We start from the raw sequence: 21122 nt of genomic DNA, 5'->3' as shown, positions 1-21122 counted from the left end.
TAAGTAGATCATTGATATCCTTTCATCACAGTGTGCAGCGTAATTGTGGAAGATTATCAGATGGGATGTTGTTTTGTTATGTGAGTTTCTTGAGCAAATACTGTATTTACTCCGGGAGGAAAGGTTTTATCAGAACATATAAGAAACAAATGTTTAGATTTTCCTCATATGTTCATTCATAGATTAATGATTTCTTTCATCATGCCTATTAAATGTAAAATCTTTGTACTCAATTTTGATACAGGAGGGCAGCAGAATGACACTGAAATCATACTCTGGCTGGATAGCTCTGCGTGGTACAGTAGCAAGCGCTCATTTTTCTGAGTCTTTGAGCTGAACTCTACCACCTCCAAGGCTGCTGCTCAGCTTGACCTCTGACCTTTGTATTCAGAGACGCATGTAACAGAGGTGCAATACAATGTCTAAACCAGGAAAAGAAACTGCCACTGCCATCTGAGAACAATGGCAACATTGTTCTCATTTTCATCACTGAGAAACATCAGCTAACCCTAACTCATTAGTTGGGACCTTGGCGCTCTCCACGTCTCTGTGGCTTCCAGAGGGGAACATTGTTTCACAGGCTCTTAAATGATCATCTTTAGCTGCGCTACAAGACATCTCCTCCCCACCCTGAAGGGAAAGTAACATCACAGAGGCCCTTGCCTGCTTTCTCAGTTCCCCTCGGAGGAGAAGAAAGCTACCCGCTGTGGAGCATTCCACTCTTCATCTCAGAATGATGGAAGAAAAGGAAAGGAGAAGGGAACAGAGTGGGGGGCTAGATTTGCAGCTCCATTGTGTCCGAGGTTCTCATTGTGCAATCCGTGTAATCGCGTGGGAGATGACGACACTATTAGCCCGCAGAATGACTGTCGGTTGGGGACCTCTATGATTGATGTGCACCCCACAGAGATGGGAGAAACTTTGACAGATAGCAGCCCCAGCACTAGTTAACTTGCAACCTTTTTCATCTATCCGGCTTCCAAAAGAAAAACCCATTCGTGTAGCTGATACCTAATAAGAATGTGAATGTGCAATTCTCTCAGTAAAACACATTTCAGGTCAGAGGAGACTTTTTTCAATTCAAAACAAATCATATTCCCTTAATCCAAACCATGGTCTCTCAGACCCTGCTATATAGAATAAGTCTTACCCCTAAAATGTTGTAGGCAGAGATAGGAAAGCAGCCGTGCCTCCAATGTGCTCTTTTACTGAACAGTCATTACAAAAACACTGGTACTGAGATGTAAACAAGGGGTCTATGTGAGTTTTGCTCCTGAGAACTGGCTAATCTGGTGCTAAAAATGTGGTATGATCGGAAAGCGCTCGCCAAAAAGCCTCCCACGTTGGGAGTAGAATGAGGACCTCTCTTTTGCTGAGAGATCATCCTCTCCATTCTTTCTGTCAGAAAATCTCCAGGCATCCTCCCTGTCTTGTCACTGCCAGCACACAGGCTCTATCGGGATTGCCAGACGCAGGAGCCACTATGAGCCTGTGCCAGGGCCAGGATTTACCGTGATGCGTCTGATGTGCTCCATCTTTTTGCTGGGGCATAATTAAAAGAGGAAATGGTGTTGGAAGAACAGACTGGAAAAGCAGGAGGAGGGGGCTTGGACTGGGCAAATGGATGCAGCTGTCAATTATGTTGAGTTGTTGATATTTAGTTGTTTGTTTTCCCTTCTTTGAGATTTTGTGTTGAACTGTTTTCCCATCAGGATTTAGTTTTAAAGTTTGTGGTAAATCTCCACTCCGTACGTGTAATTAAAAAACAACAACATTTAGGCTAATTAAGAACTACTCATAGCAATGAAATCATCGTAGAATTTTGGTACAACTGGGGAGAATCTCCTTCTTGTTGACGATTTTCTTCACGTCTTTCAGGAAACCTGGACTGTTCAAATCACTCAAGCATCTTCCTTTATTTGACTAAATCAGTTTGAGATGCTCCACCATACAGCATGACCCAAACTCTGTGAAAAGCAGGACAGCTCCTTCGTCTCTTAGCCGACACACCAGGGGGAGTGATGGCTTTTAGTTGCTCTCACTCCTCATCTCCACACTCTGTTTTGACATGGCATGTCTCCCATGCCCCCAAAGCTTTAAAGGTTTAAAGAGCAACTTTTCACCCTGTAATCCAGGTGCTTTTCAAACAAGTCACGCTGTTTACTGACACATGACAAAAAAGTTCAACCCCTTCTCATCTCTCTGCTTACAAGACTGTAACTCACCTCGGAGCCTCGTAGTCATTCCTCCTGAGCGCCCTGAACAAACAGAGCCTCAGCGAGAAGGGGCCCCTGCCTTTCACCACTCTTCACTAAATTTGTAATCAGATGTGATGCTGTTGTTCACTTCTCCAAATTTGTCATCAAAGCAAATGTGTTCTGACAACAGCTAGTGACAAGTGCACCAGAGGAGAGGCAGCAAATCAGCTTTTTCACACCCCATATCAATTATTGATCATGTTGCCCCCTCCCTCCCCACCCCCACTACCCCAGCAAGTAGACACGTTGTCATAATGAAATACATCAATTTAAAAAATAAATAATAAACCGGGGTCGGCTCCATTGTTACAAAGCCTTAAGAGCTTGATTGACTGGCTGCACATTTTCCTCGTTGGCAGTCAGGCAGATCAAAGGAGGGTTCCTCTTATTGCCCAAGGCCACTTGCAATTTATTTAGAGGAGCAGTGCTGCTGTCCCAGCAGGTAACATTATTGGGCAGAGACACTCAGGATAATTATAGCTTTGAGGTGCCTTTCAAATCCCACCTCTGCTGGCTCTATCATGCATGTGCAAAAACTACACGCATATGATTTACAAACACCCTTCCTTATTATATTAATTTAAGCAGTAGATAAGACATTAATGTCCTCACATGGAATATCCAGTTGCTCAAATAAAGTGACCTTATCTGCCCTAAAAATGTTAGGTTATATCAGCTTTGGCTAAATATGTCAAGATGTGTTGGATTGGAGTATTTTTTTTACTTCAGAATGAATTGCTGTTTGATTTTAACAGTATGTTATATCTTACAATATATTCTCTAATAAATAAATAAATAAATATCCTCAGATATTAAACAAAGTTCAAGCATTTTATCTAACAATCTAAAGTATTGTGGAAAATGAATGTTCCACAATGTGACACGAAATAAAAATGTTTTCTGTACAAAATGATCTACAATAAACATGATCGATCAAGGAATTAATCATCTGAGGGGAAACCGACGTGGACGACAGTGTGAGAAGAACAAGACACATTTTATGCCAAAGATTTTGTTTGTAGTGCATGGCACCTTACTTAGTTACTTAGTTTTTCAAAGGCCTTTCCTGTGCATGGGATGCATTTTTTTCTGTCCAGACGCTCTCGTTTGCCTATGAGCACACAGTGCTCATATACACAATATAAGTCTTATCACATAAGTCTAATCACTTTCCCATAAGACCCAGTTAAAATACACTATTGTAATTATTAACCAGTTAAATCCAAATTAAGTTTTTAAAATCCATAAGAGATTAAGTTTCATCAGATTAAGATATATTATTGTCAGCCTAATAAACTGAACTATACAAAGAAAGTGAATATGTATTTTAATTGTTTTTTTTGTGTTGCATTTGTTGAGTTTTTAAGAATAAAGAAACATGATTTAGAATATGTTGTTATGATCTGGACTTAGTCCTGCAACCAAATCCCTTTTTCAGGGGACTGCATATAAAATAAAAGCTATGTATTCATGTAAATTTGTTTAATTGATCTTATTATAAAGCAATTTGATGGGACCCATATAAAATAGACTTGTAATATTATTTAAAATATGATTTTCCTTTCCAGCCAGCTTTGTGAAAATAACATCTTGTTTAAAATAGCAACTTTTTACATTTTAAAAATACAAAGTGAATTCACCCTCACAGTTTTTACATATGGGAGCATTATTTTAGTAACAAATGTGAGTTGTTATACAAATCCAAAATATGTAGGATAAAATATATCTAAATATAAATATAGTTAAAGCCATGAAAAATAACAACTATGTTATGTATTAAAATTAAGATCAGTGGAACTGTACGTTTGGTGCTTTTGAACTGCAGTAATGCCCACAGCAGAATTTGCAGTCATAGAGTAGATATAGCTATTTTAATGTTTTTAATTACTTAAAATGTTAAATCTTTTATGAGATTTATTTACTGTTCTCTGAAATGATTTGCTTCCTTTTTACACGTATTAATATCTTTCAGTATTTGTAAGGAAATAGCCACCTTTATGTTAAAATAAAACTAATTTCCTTAATTGGTCAATATATATTGTTCTTTTTAATAGTTTTAGTACATTGCAATCACACTCAGCTTGTCCTCACAGTTGAGCAGTTTCAGTAGATATCTCAACTTATTTGCCAGGTAGTTCAAGCACTAGAGGGCACTAGAAGCCAAAGCTTTGGCTCTGCAGGATGGCTGTTTTAAGTTCTTTATACCACAGCCATATCCCTGAGCAGCTTGTATGTGTGTTTGTTTCCTTGCATGTATACATTTGTAAGTAAGCTTGGACACACATGCAATATAGACATGAGTTAGACAATGGCACAAATGCATGTGGTGCATCTCTGCATGGGTGTGTCAGTGCCACAGCTCCTGTCTGTACTGAAGCCTATTAGTGCTCAGACATAATTTTACCGAGGGAGAAGTAAAAAAAAATAGATAAATTAGATAGATAGATAGATAAAATATAAATAAATTACTAACAGGCTGGCATGACCTGTGTCCCAGCACACATGCTGCTTGTCCACTTGTTTGTAGCGACGCACATGTTGTTTGCTACACACACACATGCACACACACACACACACACACACACACACACACACACACACACACACACACACACACACACACACACACACACACACACTCTCTACAGGGTAAGAGTTCATTTTAGAAATCTAGTTTCAAACAAACTTAGACTAGACACATTTATGTACACACAGAAACACAGAATGGTCAAACAAAGTCTCAGACAGACAATGAACAGTTAGCTTTGTAGCAGTTTCAAGCCAGTGTGTGTTTTTGAACTGCAGATGTGGATGCTGACTGAAGGATCAGTGCACAAACTGCAGGACTGCAGAGATGGCAGTTCTCCCATAGGGTCTGGCACAGCCCGGGCTTTTTTGTACCCCATTTATACTGTTAATTTAGCCATGTTGAAGAGGTGGTGGTCTGTGTCTGTGTGTTGTGCCGGGTGATCATTTGAAAGTACATCCTCAAGTCTGCGTGTGCACATTGTACGCCATATGACACTTGTTTGCTTGTAGGCAAAGGTGTGCGGATACACAGTGTTTTAAAAAGATTTCATCCTGGCTCATTCAGGACAGCAGAATCTTAATTGAGTTGTCCATTTTCTTGTTGGTATTGGAAGCTACAGATCTTAGATTTATGAATTCTACAGAAAAGGCTTATCTCAGTGACAAGCGCTGGTTTCCATTTCTACTGGGAATCAGTTGAGCAGCCATGAGGCAAAGCTATGCGAGATAGAATCAAGAATGTTAACATTCATGCACAGTTGTTTTGTGTTGAAGGATAGGCTAGTGAGATGCACAAGAGGCTTGACTTGATCTGAGCAAGGCCTCAGAGATGCAGGAGAGAGGCGCTGCTGTCCCTGGACTGCGGCGAGAGCTGGCTCTCAGCTTAGTCCCTGGAAGACTGAAAGCTCCACTCAAGAGAGTTTCAACCAAATTAAAAAACAATGATATACCAAGGGAGAATCTAATGCCAATTCCCTTCATCAAGACCCACATTCTTCACTGTTTTGCTTTTAACTTTTTTTTTTTTTCTTTCCCTCTCTGTCTCTGTCTCTGACTCCCTCTCTCTTTTCCCTCTGCACTGTTGTTTTCTAGTTTGTTTTCCACCCGTACTCCTCTGGCTGTCGCCGAGCACTACAGCCACTTTCAAAGGCGCTGCTGTCACGCACCGCCTTTGAGTCCCGTTTGAAATTTTAACGTACATGTTGTCAGGGTGTTGTCAGGAGTGATTGACAGGTCCGTCCCAGAGCAACACCGGGCTTGGCAGGCTGGCTGTCTTTTGTCAGAGGCAGCCGAGGAGAAGCAACAAAGGAAAGGAGCAGAGGAGGAAAAAACACACATAAATAAAACAAAACTGCTCTTACCCATTTCTCAATAAAGACCAAATTAGATTAATCTTAAGGCAGAGCAAGGCAGGCAGGCAGTTGTGGAAAAAGACTTGATATTTTCTCTGGCTTTGTTCCCTGTCATTGATGGTGCACTGCTTCGACACCCTCTCAACAGGACACCAAAGGCAGCACAGCAAGAGGTGTATAAAGAGCCAGCTGTACATATTAATGTTCATTATCACCTCCCTTCAATGCAGAGACATTCCAAAGTACAGAATTTGGCCCGACCTCACCTTCGTTTGAAAATGGAGATGTGATGTTTGTGGCCTTGTCAGCTGCTATGTTTTAAATAAAAACTGGTGACCACTTTGAAACTGACTACAGGACACACAAAAAATCCATCTACCTCTAAGAGACGACTCCACTTAAAGGTGGATTTGGAAGGATTTTAGTGCCTGAAAATTAAAATGTATATGTGAGAAATCAGATAGTGTCAGATGTTTTTGATCAATACTGAAGAGTTGACAATGCCAGGTTCAGAGATATCTGGCTGTGGAAACTCTCCTTCCAGCCCCCCCCCTGGTGGGATTCAACCACTCGTAGATGGAGGAGTGTGACAACAAAAAACTCCATCCTCTACCTCTCTTCCATCTCCATCGCACATTTTGTTCTGTATAGCTAAAAACAAATCACGACAAAAGAAAAAGCAGTATTAATGTTTATTGTTTATGTGTGATGTTTCCACGATATATACTAACTATTGGACTTCTTTTGTAGCTTATTCACTCTATCCTGAATACTTTATGTGGCTATTATTTTCCCTCAGTTACAGGTCACCTTAAGAATGGCCAGAGATGTTGTATTTTCCTATTTGGAGATAAAAGTCATTGATTACTCTCAGCCTCTTTAGACAATCCAAGAACAAAAGTGCAAGATAAAAATATTCAGTGTAACACAAAGTCTTTGAGATTCCTATCAACTGTCAGCGTTGGGGTTGCAGGGCAGTATCGCTGGGCTCGAGGCCCACAGCAGCTAGCACACAGTCTGCTAAAGTGTCTTTAAGCAAGATACTGAATCCTTGCCAGCTCCAGCCTGATCTCTGACCTCCCCGTGCAGCGAGAACGGCGCACCAAGAGACATTCAAATACAATTTTTAAATAATGAGAATAGAAATACTGGTTCATGTGAAAGTTGTGCAAAAGTTTGTTTGAACAGTGCAATAGAGCAGTAATGATTGATTCAGTGGTGTTCATGAAAATGAGGGCATTAACAAGTCTCACCGCTTTGAAAATCAAGGACATTGTCATCCCATCTCCCTTTTTGTACAAGTACCGCTCAGTGTAAAGGGAGTTGAACAACATCAACCACAGGAACTGGAACAGCAAAACACAACTGTACACCCAGTGTTGAGCAAGCTGTTCCTGTCAGTCCGGGCCAATGATTATGACATGAAATCTGCGTAGGCCACATTGAGATGTAAACACGATGCAAAGGGTGCTGAAAAACCTTGGAGCAAGTTTAGATCAAAACAGTGACCATGAATTGAAGGAAAGTCCTGTTTATGCTGAGCTCTGCAATGGTTTCTTTCAATGAAATGTCTTAATTTTGAGTTCCTGCATCTTCTTGTTCATATACAGGAATTTTAGGTAATGTGTGAGTGTTGGAGTTCGTTCTCTTGGCTCTGTGTTGCAACCCGCCAAGTAAACATTTCTCTAGAATTAGGTATTTTTATAGATCCATCTATTTCAGCCTTAGACAACTTGTGTCAACAACTATAGATTTGAATCAGAGGGGAAAGTGTAAGCCTTGTAAAGAGTGAGGGTTTTTCTTGTGTGGAGTACCGCACATGATGGGATGAGTGACTTCTACTCACCCGCCGAAAGGTTAGGCTTTTCCTTCTGCTGGTATCTTTTTAAAGGAAAACATGTCTGCTGTTTGATAACTGCTTGACATTTGACAGTCTTTTCAGACCAATCAGATGAGTTGTTTTTTTATTTTTTATGTTGGCCGTCTGGAGGTGCAGCAACTAGGAAAAAACATACAGTTTTGTCACTTTCCTCAAGCCTTTCAAAGCCAGTCTTTCACCACAGCTATCAACATCAGATACCAGTGTGCTGTGCTCATTTTTTTTCTTTCATTTGTGTTTATTTGTTTTCTTTTTTTTGGCCGAACCCAGTATGCTGAGACCTCATCGCTACCATCAGAGCTGAACTCAAGTAAAATCACTTTCCAGTGTCAAAAGTGTCAACCACCTAACCTTATTGCAGCGTTGCCACATCATGAACCTTCTCCTCTCCACTTCTCTGCAGTTCTCAGAATCAGCTCTGCTGGATGCACTGAAGCACTCTGTTTTTTTCCTTTGGGGCATTGTCGCTATATCTTTCTTTATAGTTTCAGAATGTGTTCTACTGTAAATTATCAACTGTATGTTATCTTGGAGGAAAAGCGAAGAGCTAGAGGGAAGCAACAAAGCCACCAGTCTCTCTGGTTACATAATTCATGTCAGCCATATTCAAATAAAATTTATCACATTGTCAATCATGGAGGAGCAAATGTGTGTGTGTGTGTGTGTGTGTGTGTGTGTGTGTGTGTGCGCGCGAGAGCACTGATAACTGAAGTGATAAATTAATAACGTTCTACCATGGGAGCATGTGAATGAGCATGTTTAGTCATTCTGTTTGACAACAGAAGGAAACGGCCTATTCCGTGGGGTAGAAATCAAATTTCACACTTTTCATAGCTATTGTTCCCTCCTCCAAATGTTTAAAATATGGAGTCTTGCTCCGGCAGGAAAGTGGCTCAAACAGCACTTTGCACTGAAGTAACTTTTGTTTGGCCGTAAACCAGGAGAACATTCTCTCAAGGAGAAAAACAGTATGTGGTCAGAATGTCCTTGGTTTAAGATGGAATTGGTAATGGAGGAAAAAAAAGCTTATGACTTCTGAATAAACTGGGGAACCTTGAAAATAAAGGTAGCGCCATATGCTTGTTTATATTTTTCTTTGCAATTATCCTTTCTGGACATTTCTCTTTGTTGTCATTTCAAGGATACTGTAGATGTTTTATACAGAATATTTCAGTCATAGATACGAAACAATGCTTTCACTACTTACTTTTACCTGACAGACCTGTGGTAGAGTTCAGATTTCTTTTTAAAACAATAATGTAATGATAAGCAATTTTGTTCATATAAATTAAAGGAACATTGTGATGTATTTAATCACATACATAAACAATGACTCGCACATGTCCTCAAAACCACTACCAGCCATCCCACACCTGCTCTCCAGCAAAGTAAGCTCTGCTTCGTTATGATCTGTCTATAGAGGAAGATCTCCCTGAATGCATAGGCTTGAACATTTGAGGAGTGACTGAATGGATGATTAAAAAAGACTGAGAGACACACAGACTTCACCACTGATTTCAGCTCTGAAGTCAGCCAGCCAGGTGTCGAGTGTTTGGGAGATACCGTTTGAAAAAAACTTGTAAGAGACGGAGAGAGGGAGTGACTGATTGAGACTCTTGAGCGATTATGAGCAAGAACGGTGTGCCACAGATAAACAAGACCTCACATCTCAAACTGGAAGTCTAAAATGTTGAACGTTTGAAACTCTTTTTTTTTTAAGACGAGCCTCCCTCTCATCGGCGTGGAAAGCATGTGTTTTACGCATGTGTATCAGCACAGACAGCCTACCACCATATGCACCTTCTACCTACTCCATTCTGTCCTGCTTCACACAAGCATACTGATAGAAGCGCTGCTGCTGTCTAAACAGAGGTATGCCAAACAACTCATTCTCTTTTTCCATTTTGTTTCCTTTTGAGTAGGGCCAATCTGACCCATGTCTTGCACCAGGTGTGCATTTCCTTGATCCCGCTCTCCTTCAACCCTCCCCTTCATATTTACACCCCTGCCGCCCGCAATGAATGATTCACTTGGAGAGGCTCCGTTCCTCCATCAGAAAGCTTTGCAACTATACACTACAGCTCAGCCTCCATTTCTCTGATCTCACTATGTTGTGTAACGCTTGAAAAACCCTTGCGTTCTCGTACTTGTTTCTTTTTTTTCTCCGCGGTCTCTCTCTTGCTCTTTCTCTGAGTTACATTCAGTATTGACTGTTTATGCTTTTTAATGTTGTGGAGAGGGCCCGGGGCTTGCGGATGGGGGAAAAGCGCTCTTCTTGACACACTTACGCCCCCATAGTGAACTCTAGCTCCCAGCACTCTAGCTAGTACACAGACCTTCTTCTTTTTCCTCTCCCTCCCTGCTCTGTCTCTTTCGCTCCCTCTTTCTTTCTACCACTGGGAGCTCCTCTGAACATCAGCACCCCGTGTTGCTCCACTCCAAAGATCACCTTATGGAAGATTAAGACGCTAAAATGCTCAAGCAAAATATTTACACAATAACCCCACTTTTGCATCAAAGCAGAGGCATTGGAGTTGAGTGGAGTGATCTCAGGAGGGAGTTAGAGGGCGCCAGAGAGTGCAACAGTCACCTCTGAGCAGAGAAGGCCTCGGTCAAACCTGACAGAGAACAAAAGTGATCTCTCCATCTTCAGGTTCTTCATGTGTCTTCCATCTGTCAGCCCACCTTCAGATCCCCTTTTGACTCATACTCTCTTTCAAACACTTACTTTGGCGATCGATGTGCTAAAATTTCTCCAGCCCAGTTGTGATGAGGAATGACTACCGCAGATGATGCTTAATATGAACATGCTGACTTTAATAGTTATTTGTCTGCTGGTATATTTAACTCGCTTTTCTTCGCATCTGGCTGCCAGAATATATTTCTTCCTTTAGTCAAGCAGCTTCATTTTGTGTGGGTATTCTCAGTAGAACAGTTTAGAAATAAATTGCAGCATACGTATACAATGAAGCCAGACCAGGGAGCCATATGTTGACTGCTGTAGGCAGTGCGGGTCAGCCAAGTGTCTTAGACAAGTCTCTGGACTCCCTTTGCACAGCTACACAGCAAACAGAATCTCAATACAACGGAAAGTGTCGTCGTATGCCTGCAGCTAACACGGAGCGACAGCTAGCTGCTCGCCGAAAGGCCGGTGTCTGCTCTCTGTGTCGGCGCTGATACTTGTGATGGCCATCTTAACAGTCTTCAGTAATTGTGGGCAGCCCATGTATTATCACTGGATGTTCCTGTGTGTCCCTGCTGCTTTGATATCCAGTGATTGACTCCTCACTGGCATTTAAAAAAAAAAAAAGGAAGGAAACTTCAAGTCGCGTTCATCTTTCAAGTCCTGTTCATCTGCTTAAAGAGCATTTCATGGTCAAAAATTGTGTTCAGGCGCCTCTTGTTCTAGAGGCAGCCACTAATAGAGTCAGTTTGAAGGCTGTTTGGAGTGTGTTTAATGAACACTAGTACACAGTCAGATCCATCAGCGCTTGCTCTTTGGCGGTGACAACCAGATCCTGTAATGTCGATGTTTGGAGATAATGCTACAAATTATCTGTCCCATTGTGCCCACAAGGGAATATACGTTACAGTTTACGAAACAATGAAATACAGCTCCATCCCAACATGTGACCAGATAGATAGCTATGATAAGAAACACTAAATGGGATTCTAATGTGAAAAAAGCCAGGGTCTGTTTCTCCTCCTTAATCACAGAGCCTGGTGACAGACCAAAGAAGATGCTTTCACCATCAGACAAAGGAAGAGAGAAGCTGAATCTCTGGTGGCTAGTGGAGGAGCCCCCCCTCCATCCCCTGCACCCCTCCCTATTCAACTAAAGGAAGACATCATTATGAGTAAATGACATGAGGCTGTTGGTTCTGTTCCACTCCGGGCCCCCCAAGGACTCTTTTGCCCCACTGTGTAGCCTGTTCCCATCCAGCTTTGCTGCTGGCCACAGGCCTTCAGAAGCCCCGGCTCGGGCTGCAACTCAAAGAGATGGACGCTCACACATTATTGATTGGACACTCGATAAAAGGTCATGGGGGCCCTCCTCTGCTGTGGGGTCCCGCGTTGTGTAAGCCCCTCTCCATCCAGCCACACACACACACACACACACACACACACACACACACACACACACACACACACGTGCACAAACACACACAGCTCTGTCCCCTGCATCAGCCACCTGGGGGATAAGCAGAGCTTGCAAACAAGCTAATCATTCTCTCCGCTTTTCTCTCTCTTTTTCTCACACACACAGGCACACACACAACAGCTCCTGAGTGGCTGACAAATGTCAGAATGGCTTGTATGGGATTTTTAAGAAAATTATTTATTAATTGAACTGGTTAATTAGGTCCCTGAGGCTTGCACGCTAATTGAGAGCCACAGAGCTGGCGAGGCAAGAAAGCCAACACAAAAGCGATGGCTCAAACAAATAGACAAGCGCTTGAGAACTGTTAACTCTCACACTCAACACACACAAACGGACACATACACACACAGTCACCCATAAATTAACGAAAAAATAAACAAACAACTGTTTACATTTTTTTTCTTCTTCTTGGGCTTCCCCTTTTTCTCGCATAATTTTGTGACCTGCCAAATGTTCTCCTCTTCTTGATGTTCCATTGATGGAGAGAGACGCGCAGCCACTGAAATCTGCCACATTGCACAAAGCATCTGTCTCCGCACAGCACCCTGCATTCATTAAGTTTGCACCAATTAGCAGCCATAGCTCATAGCACAAACATCCATTTGTGCCTCCCACTTTGAAAAATCTTCCTAAAGTGAATGTGTCCCTCAATATGCCCTTGTGTCACCCAACTTTATCTTCACAAAGTCTCTGTTTCTTGCATAATTAGAGACAAAATCCATTTCTTCTCCTATCTTCTCTCAGGCTCTGTCTTTGTCCCTTTTTATATCGCGCTCGAGTGCACCTTGAGAGCGTGTGTGCTTTTGTCAAGAAATCACACCAAGGTTGTCTGAAAGACTCATGAGATGGAGTCATAGGCGGAGGTTGGTTCGGGGACCAGAACACAGAGAGAGAGACACACGCTGACACTTCGACAGTTACACCTGTTTCAACAATTATCCTGCTCTCTGATAACAGCTGAACTCCTTGGATGTGTGCTTCGTCAAGTTAACTGAAAGTTTTCATTGGTGACAAAGTCTTGTGTATTCTAACTTCCAAGCCCAAGTTCCATAGCAATTGAAGGTTGGGTTATTGTGAAGGGAAAAAAGAAAACTAGCTGATGCTGAACATTATAAATAGATCTATGAACCTTTTGTATTTTAATTTAAAGTGCAACCTAGGTGCATACGATTTTGATTTGTGGAGCAGGCTTAAAGAGACATGGAGCTTAATTGGTAACCTCACTACAGTATTGATTCTCCATGTCAAGTGATGGATGATTTAGTGATTTCTGGTAAACACCCATGTTGAAAGTGAATATCTAGGTCTGATGGTGTTTTATAGGGCATATATTTATCACCACAAGTAGTAAATTTAATTTGGTACATCTTATTGTTTCAAATCCCACACAGCATATATATATATATATATGTATATATATATATATATATATTTCTTTTATCCGCACCTGTGTAAAGGACATTTGAGGGGGTTAGCATGTTTCCTAAAGCCGCAGACATTGTAATTCTAATCGCCGTAGCATGTTGCAGTTTCTCCAAAAGGTCAGTGTTTGATATCAGGGGTAATTTTTAAGGCCTTTAAAACAGTCCTCCTTAACATTCATGAGCATATGACCCCAGCAGCTAGAGCACTATCACATTATGATTACCCGCTTAACACTACCGCGTTGTGAAAATTGCCTCCGCCCCCTCCCCAAGTAAACTCTGTCTCTGACCTGCATCGCCTCACTCTTGAGGGACCGCTTGCACTCTGTCTCGGGAGGAAGAATCGGATCATGGGGCACCAGGGTCAGATGCTATTGAGCGATGCTTCAAATAAATGTATGAATAAATTACTCCATAGATGAACGGCTGGACTGAAATCACTGGAGAAAAACCAAAGATTTGAACTTTACCGAGTTGTAGAAAAAGGAAACCGCTCTTTTCTCAGTTTGGAAGCTTACAATTAACATTTCTTAGCAGAAAAGCACAGATTTGATTGATTAATAAAAAGCTCTGCTGAAATCACAAGACAAAGTCTGAGATTGAAATTGAATGTGGAGTTGTGCAGAAAAGGCAAAATCATCTGATCAGTATGTCTCCTAGATGCCTTTCTTTGGAGGTTCTCCACCCACGTCCAACTTGTAAGCGACCTCGGCGTACACTCAGATCACACCCGAGGCCTCACGATGCGATATCATCACAATACTTTTGTCACGATAGGATATTATTGCGATTTTAAACATATTGCAATTTCAAATTATGCCCCGAAAAGGAAACTAAAAAGATACATTTCGGGCGCCTGGGTAGTTTACCTGGTGGAGCATGCGCCCATATACAGAGGCTTAGTCCTCCACGCAGCGGTCACTGGTTCAATTCCAACATGCGGCCCTTTGCTGCATGTCGTTCCCCCTCTCTCTCACCGCTTTTATGTCTAAAGCTGTCCTATCTAATAAAGGCCTAAAAATGCCACAACAAATCAAAATAAAAAAAATAATAATAATAAAATATATATATATATATATACACATTTCTCTGTTTGTTCATTTAACTTCAATTTTATCGCTGCAAAATGGGATTGTCAAGCAGACAAACTGACCAAAGCATATATAATAATAAATTGATACTTGGCGTCTGTGTATTGATCGATTTTCCCCCCATTCCTATTCTCATTTGATTTTGGAACATCTCAGGATGCTCCAGGAGGAGCAGGAAAACAGCAGCAGGGGTAGAGGGAAGTCTGGACTACCTTGCTTAGCCTGCTGCCATCACAACACTGGATAAGCGACAGAAAACAGATGGAATGAATGGAAGTCACAACATACAAACAATACAAAATCTTTAATAACAAGCCCAATTACTAATTCTTTGGCATCTCCTTTGTTAAATCTTTTGAACCTGCAGACCAAAATGAAAACTTCATCAGGAAGTAGTCACCGAATACCACGGCAGTTCGTGAAATGGGACGTAATTTAATCTATTGATTCGTGTACACGGACATGTTTATCTTGTTTTCTTCATGATGGTCAACACGTTTTTTAAACTAATGTATTAAGAGTGACTATGGTAGCGAGGTTGGTTGGGGTGGTGGATGGGTCAAACAACACAGGACTTTCACCCCAGAGATCGGGGATCATCTCTTCCTAAACCCATCCGTCCCGTTGTTGTCCCGCGTCCCGTCACGGAATTAGAATAGTGCTGTGATCACGAAAAATGCTTCCCATTGAAATACATTAGTTTAAAAAACGTGCTGATCATCACGAAAAAAAACTAGATAAACGTGTCCATGTACACGTATCAATAGATTAAAAATGACGTGACCATTTCACGAACTACCTTAAAACTGTGTTGGGAGGCCAACTTAAAGGTAGCAAACAGGAAGTGTACACCACATTGTTTTCTTTACCCTTTGGTGCTTTAAAGTCCCGGAATCCAAAGGCTGTTTCGGCCAACACAGCTTGCTGTGTGTGTTGATCATGGATGTTTGTTGGTGATGTATTCGTGTCCTACAATTAACTGCATGGCAGGTGCACAATGTGGGGAAAAAAAACTTTACTCCTGTACACAGGCCACTGACAATGAATCAAAGTCAAACATGCATTCCATAAAAAAATAAGATGCACTAAATGTATTTGCAAATAGAAATAAATAACATAAATAGAGTGTAGAGTGTTCAAGCCCCATCTCCCTATATTATGGTGTTGTATTCAGCTGGTTTAATATGCATGAGTTGGCCAAGATTAATGTTTTTTTTTAAAGGAGAAAACCGAAGTGGCAAGCTGCCAGTGGCAACAAGGTTCTCTCTGCTAGTCCAACAATGACCATATGGACAGTCATTTTATAAGTGTGGTATTCTATTTTGCATCATTTCTAGCTGTCAGTCTTTAGATGTTTGTTTCTCTGTTTGTTGGGGGATGTCCAGTGTAAAACAGATCACTATCTGCCTGCGTGGTAAATTTAAATCATGCCAGTAACTTAATTTAATTGTTTAAACAAACTGCAGACTGCCATATCTACTATGAAATCAATTTAGATTCAGCGTGTGTGTAGCCTAAATAAGACTATTATTTCTGACACTTTCTTTCAACATTTCATACATCAACACATTTGCTCGCTTGGCTATTCAAAAAGGCAGCAGCAAAGAAAATGTAAGCAAACTTTAGCTGATCTTGGGGGAGCTGGTAGATGCCACAATAGAGGAAGTCATGAGAGACCTGATCCTGGCTTTGTACTGTGTTTTTCTCAAACACTACTGTAGATGAATCAATGTGCAGCAGTAGCATGTCAAACTATACAATTTTTCCTTGCAACTTAAAAACAATGTACCAGCACACACATATAGGAGAAGTGGCGACCTGTACATGGTTTTAGGATAAGAAGTATGCGCAAAACTTTAAAGTAATATGAAATTTAGCATAATTTGCAAAACAAGTTACACACTTTCTGGAAAAGCGCCATTATCATGTTTTCAAGATGGAGTGCTTCAGTAATTCTGTTTTATATACTGTACTTAATCTGTGATTAAGTCCAATGGCACAGTTTGGAACATATAAGCATGTGTATTTTTATGTGTTTTTATTTTGTGCACCAGTCCATCTCTAAATCTTTAAAACTAGATTGTCTTAATCTAAATAATATGAGCAACATGGAGAGGTGATCAGATTGTACTGAGTACGGAGTCACAGATGTGCCGTCTTTAAAAAATGTATCTTGCTGTTTAGATCTCAATCACCACATTGAAATGAGAAGAAAGAGCTACAAACATCTGTCCATTTTTTGCATGAAATTAGCCATAGTGTCATCTGTGGCTATGTCCATGCACAAAAGATTTAAGAGTGTGCTGTGTGACTGTGGCTGCTCCTCAGCCTGATGAAAGTCCCATCTACACAGCAAGGCCCTGCAGTCCCAATCCCCCTCAGACTGGCACCGATCGATTGCTGGTTGTTATTGACATGACACCTGCCGAGCTTGGCTTTAAGCTATCGAAAACCGATGTGGCAGATCAAAAATAGGACGCCGGCTTTCATGTTTGTAAACAGTATTGATTTGCATAATAACCTTAAAAATTAGTTCCCCGGATTAGGCAAGGACAAACCTGTTTCAGCGTTTGTTATGATGCTTGCCGCATATGCCTAATTAGAGAAAAAAAAGGCTGTGAGGCTGTGATCGGCTTGAAAAGCAGGTTGTGATCGGCTTGACAAGTCGGTGCATCGCTGTCAACACCTTTTGGTTTGCCACTGTTAATGAAAGCCATTTTCTCTTAAATAATAAAATAAAAACACACCTCTAGACTTCCTCGGCAGACAAAAGCGCTGATGCGTCACTTTTACACGGATGCAAATTATTGCTGCGTGTCACAATCATTTATTCATGAGGAGGCCTTCTATCTCTTGGCGGGTTTACCTGCGCCATGGAAGTGCTCTTTCCTCCATCGTGCCACAGCGCTGAGAGAGATGTCAGCCTCCAGGAGTGACGAGGAGACAGATGTACTAAAGAAACAACACAAGCACCACTCGCTTCACCAGACAGGTCCAGTTTAAAAGCACTGAATTATGTATCTTAGCGGCTGACACAATCACAGAGTGACTTGTCAGCGTTGAATATCTCCATTTCCTGTCTCAGACAAACCGTGACCTTTTTGGCTACCAAGGAACATTGATTAGCTGCAGGTGCCTACAGATGTTCAGCTAATGCCAATTATAATGCCATTTACAGAAAGGTTGGTAAACCATCAACTTCATGCTTGTGCCTTTAATAAAGCGATTACTCACATTATAGTACCTGAAATTAAACCTGCAAATCTATCATTCTTGTGTATTTTAATACGTTTGCACTCGAGTGCTGCAACACACAGACATCACAACAGAAGATGCTGCAAGGCAAAGATGAAGGAGCCTTCCATTTCAACTCCCAGTTGTGGACATTTTTCGTATAACCCATTGTAACACCATTTCTGCAGCAGGAATTCCCCAGTGAAAAATGCAAAAGATTTAAAAAAAACAAAAACAAAAAAAACACAAGTTTATGAAATAATAAAGGGCTAGTGGTGTCTGACAAGCCTTTAAATCTAGGACAGTCATCCCAAAGAGGAATGCACATACTCATTGCAGGGACATAAAAGCAGAGTTTTAACTGCGCTACGAGGGCGATGGAGATGGTAGACCATTAGCTGGATGGCATTCTTATAGCCTGTGAAGACGTCTACAGCCCCACACGTTTGAAAAATGTTGCACTGGTTTTTATACTAAAAGCTTTTTTATAAGAGCCAAACATATTCTGGACGTGCGGATTCAGAGTGTCAGAAAAGACTTCAGGGCAGCAGGATAGAAGCATTTCATCGATTCATACAGGCAACGTTTTCACTTTGTTTCTTAACATTTTGTTACAGCTTTACTATTTGCCATAAATCAAAGGTCAACAACTATACATGTCTTAGATCCATGAAGAACAGACATGCTGTACACATAGATGTAGAAAATGGAGAAGGAAATCGAGAAACGCAAAAGCCATAACGACATTCAACAAAACCTAATGGTTGGATGTGGCAGATTACCACAGCCAGAATGGTTCTCCCAGACCCACCTTAAGAAAACAATACCATATGTGCGAGCTTATTTACGAAGTGCTGATACTAGGGGCTGAAAGAATTAGTATTCTGTTAGGTAAATGTTTTCCTCTGGGCTCTGTCTCTGCAACAGCTTACAGATGTTTCAGCCATGCAGAGAACGCAAAGCTTTTCCCACTACGGCATGAATGAAAAAGCATGTTGAAGGTTTTGCCCCAGCCAAGCTCGGAGAGTGATCTACAACTTATACTCGGGTGCACTTTGCTAAGTACTACCTCCTGCACTGGCCAAGGTTTCATCTGACACAGACGCTATTTAGTGCTGCTTCCATGGATTCCAGTGCATATTGTTTGGCACAGATTTGTCAGGCTGGCGAGTCTCCAGCGACAGATGTACTGGCAGCGGTGCAGTAAAAACAGACTACACTGCACAGGAGTGTAGAAAATAATGTTAAATACATTATAAGTCTTTTCAGAAACTTGTATATCCTGACTAATTGTTCGGTGTTTGAGATAGAAAAAGTGTTGATCATGAAAAGGCAAAAATGTTTGCTCTTTTTTTTACCAGTTTCTCTTTCCAACTCTTTTGTTCTTTCTGTCTCTCTCACACACAACACACACACACACACACACACACACACACACACACACACACACACACACACACACACACACACACACACACACACACCACATCATAAAAGCAAATGGAGCCAATCTTGTTTACAAGGAGTTGCGTCCACCAGCTGACTGCAGAGGCTGCTCAGCCTCAGCCTTGCCTCCCATTTACTAGTGTAACAAACCGTCAGGGAGGGAGGCAAGGGAAACCATTGTTATCAGCAGGCCAGATAAACCCCCTCCAGAGGTAGCGCTGATAGAGAGGCAGCCCCGCCGCTGGGCAAATAGAAAGATCATATCTGGTCCTTGCACTGAGCCGGCCAATCAGCCCAGCAGAAGCACTGAGGCTTTCTCCAACAGGGGAGTAGTGCGGAGAGAAGAGACCAGAGCATAACCGGGTCTGCTTCTCGTTTTAGATGGACTTTTAGAAGAGAAGCTGGATTTCAACTGTGTCTTAGAGACGGCTGAGGGGAGAGGGGCCTTCGCTGGAGCTTCAGGGCTCTGGGTTGGGTGATGCTAGTGGGTCAGGTTGGTTTTACAGACAGAAAGGATTGAGTTTGGGTGTCCTAAATCCTGTTCTGGTCCCCATCTCCTGCTCCAGAGCTACTTTGCAACATTAGAAATGGTCTTCATTTTAATACCCGGTGTGTTGATTGACTGATTCCGGATATCGACCCTATGATCAATAATAATTGCGTGTCGGCAAGATTTAATATTGATTCTTGGTATTTTTCCACATCTCTCAATGTGAACAGACATCACTGGTGATATATGGGAAACTGCCATGAAATTATAATTATGTTAAATTAACAGAAAGTAAATTTCGACCTTAACCATGAACACCTCAGCCACCAAAATGAATGTGACCTGCAGTATTTGATGAGATCAGTAATGACATCAATTCAGCAGCTTCAGTCGAGAGCCTTCAGTATATCATCACTCCTGCAGACCTCTGTTATAATACTTTTCAAGGCAGACTTTGTAGCACTTGTTTTTGTGATAGAATATGGAAAACACTTTTTGAGGCTTGAAATGTACTGCCCTCAAATTTACGATGTTATTCCAATCGTCCTTGCTGTAATTGTCATTTTCCAACTTCACTGCTCGATGGAATTTGTACTTTTTTATTATATCAATGGCTTTTTCGGATGTCCTGATGTCTTTTAATTGACTTAGGTCAATTTCGTTCGTTCTTTAGACTACTGGTGTTGTAACGGAGCAAGAAGAGACTTGATCTGTTTTACCTCAACCAATAAGATCTGTCTGTCTGTCAGTTGTGTCTTTTTACGTTCTCTCCCCAGATTACAGTCCTTTCCTCGTTTTTCCTTTGCTCAAAATGTTCATGAATGTTTGCCAGAAGAAAAGTTGTCCTCTCTCCTCATCCGCTAGTGGCTTTAGCTTTCCTTTGGGGCGCATACTTTGGAGCATCAGCCTAACATACCTCACTTTCCCTCTTATTCGGTGTCTATGAGATACACGCAAGACCTGAGGTATAAATTAACTTGTTATTTCATCTCTTATTATTGGCCTTGAGAGGATATTTACCTTTTTTCTGATCCTTTACCTCCCCGTGATTTATTTTAAAAGCACTTTTCTATCATGCCATTCAGCTCTCACTGAATTCAGCTTTGCGACACCGTTAGAAAGGGGCACTTACTGAAGTTGCAGTGATTGTACTTGAGTAAAATATTTCTGCACTCTTTCCATCTCTATTCAGCAGTTTGATATATTATAGTGTTGAGAGGCCAAGCTCCTCTATTACAAGCAGGAGGCACATTTCTA

This window comes from Sander vitreus, chromosome 21 (assembly GCF_031162955.1).
Source record: "Sander vitreus isolate 19-12246 chromosome 21, sanVit1, whole genome shotgun sequence".
Lineage (NCBI taxonomy): Eukaryota > Metazoa > Chordata > Actinopteri > Perciformes > Percidae > Sander > Sander vitreus.
The sequence above is the reverse complement of the archived record's forward strand: the minus strand, read 5'-3'. Positions refer to the sequence as shown.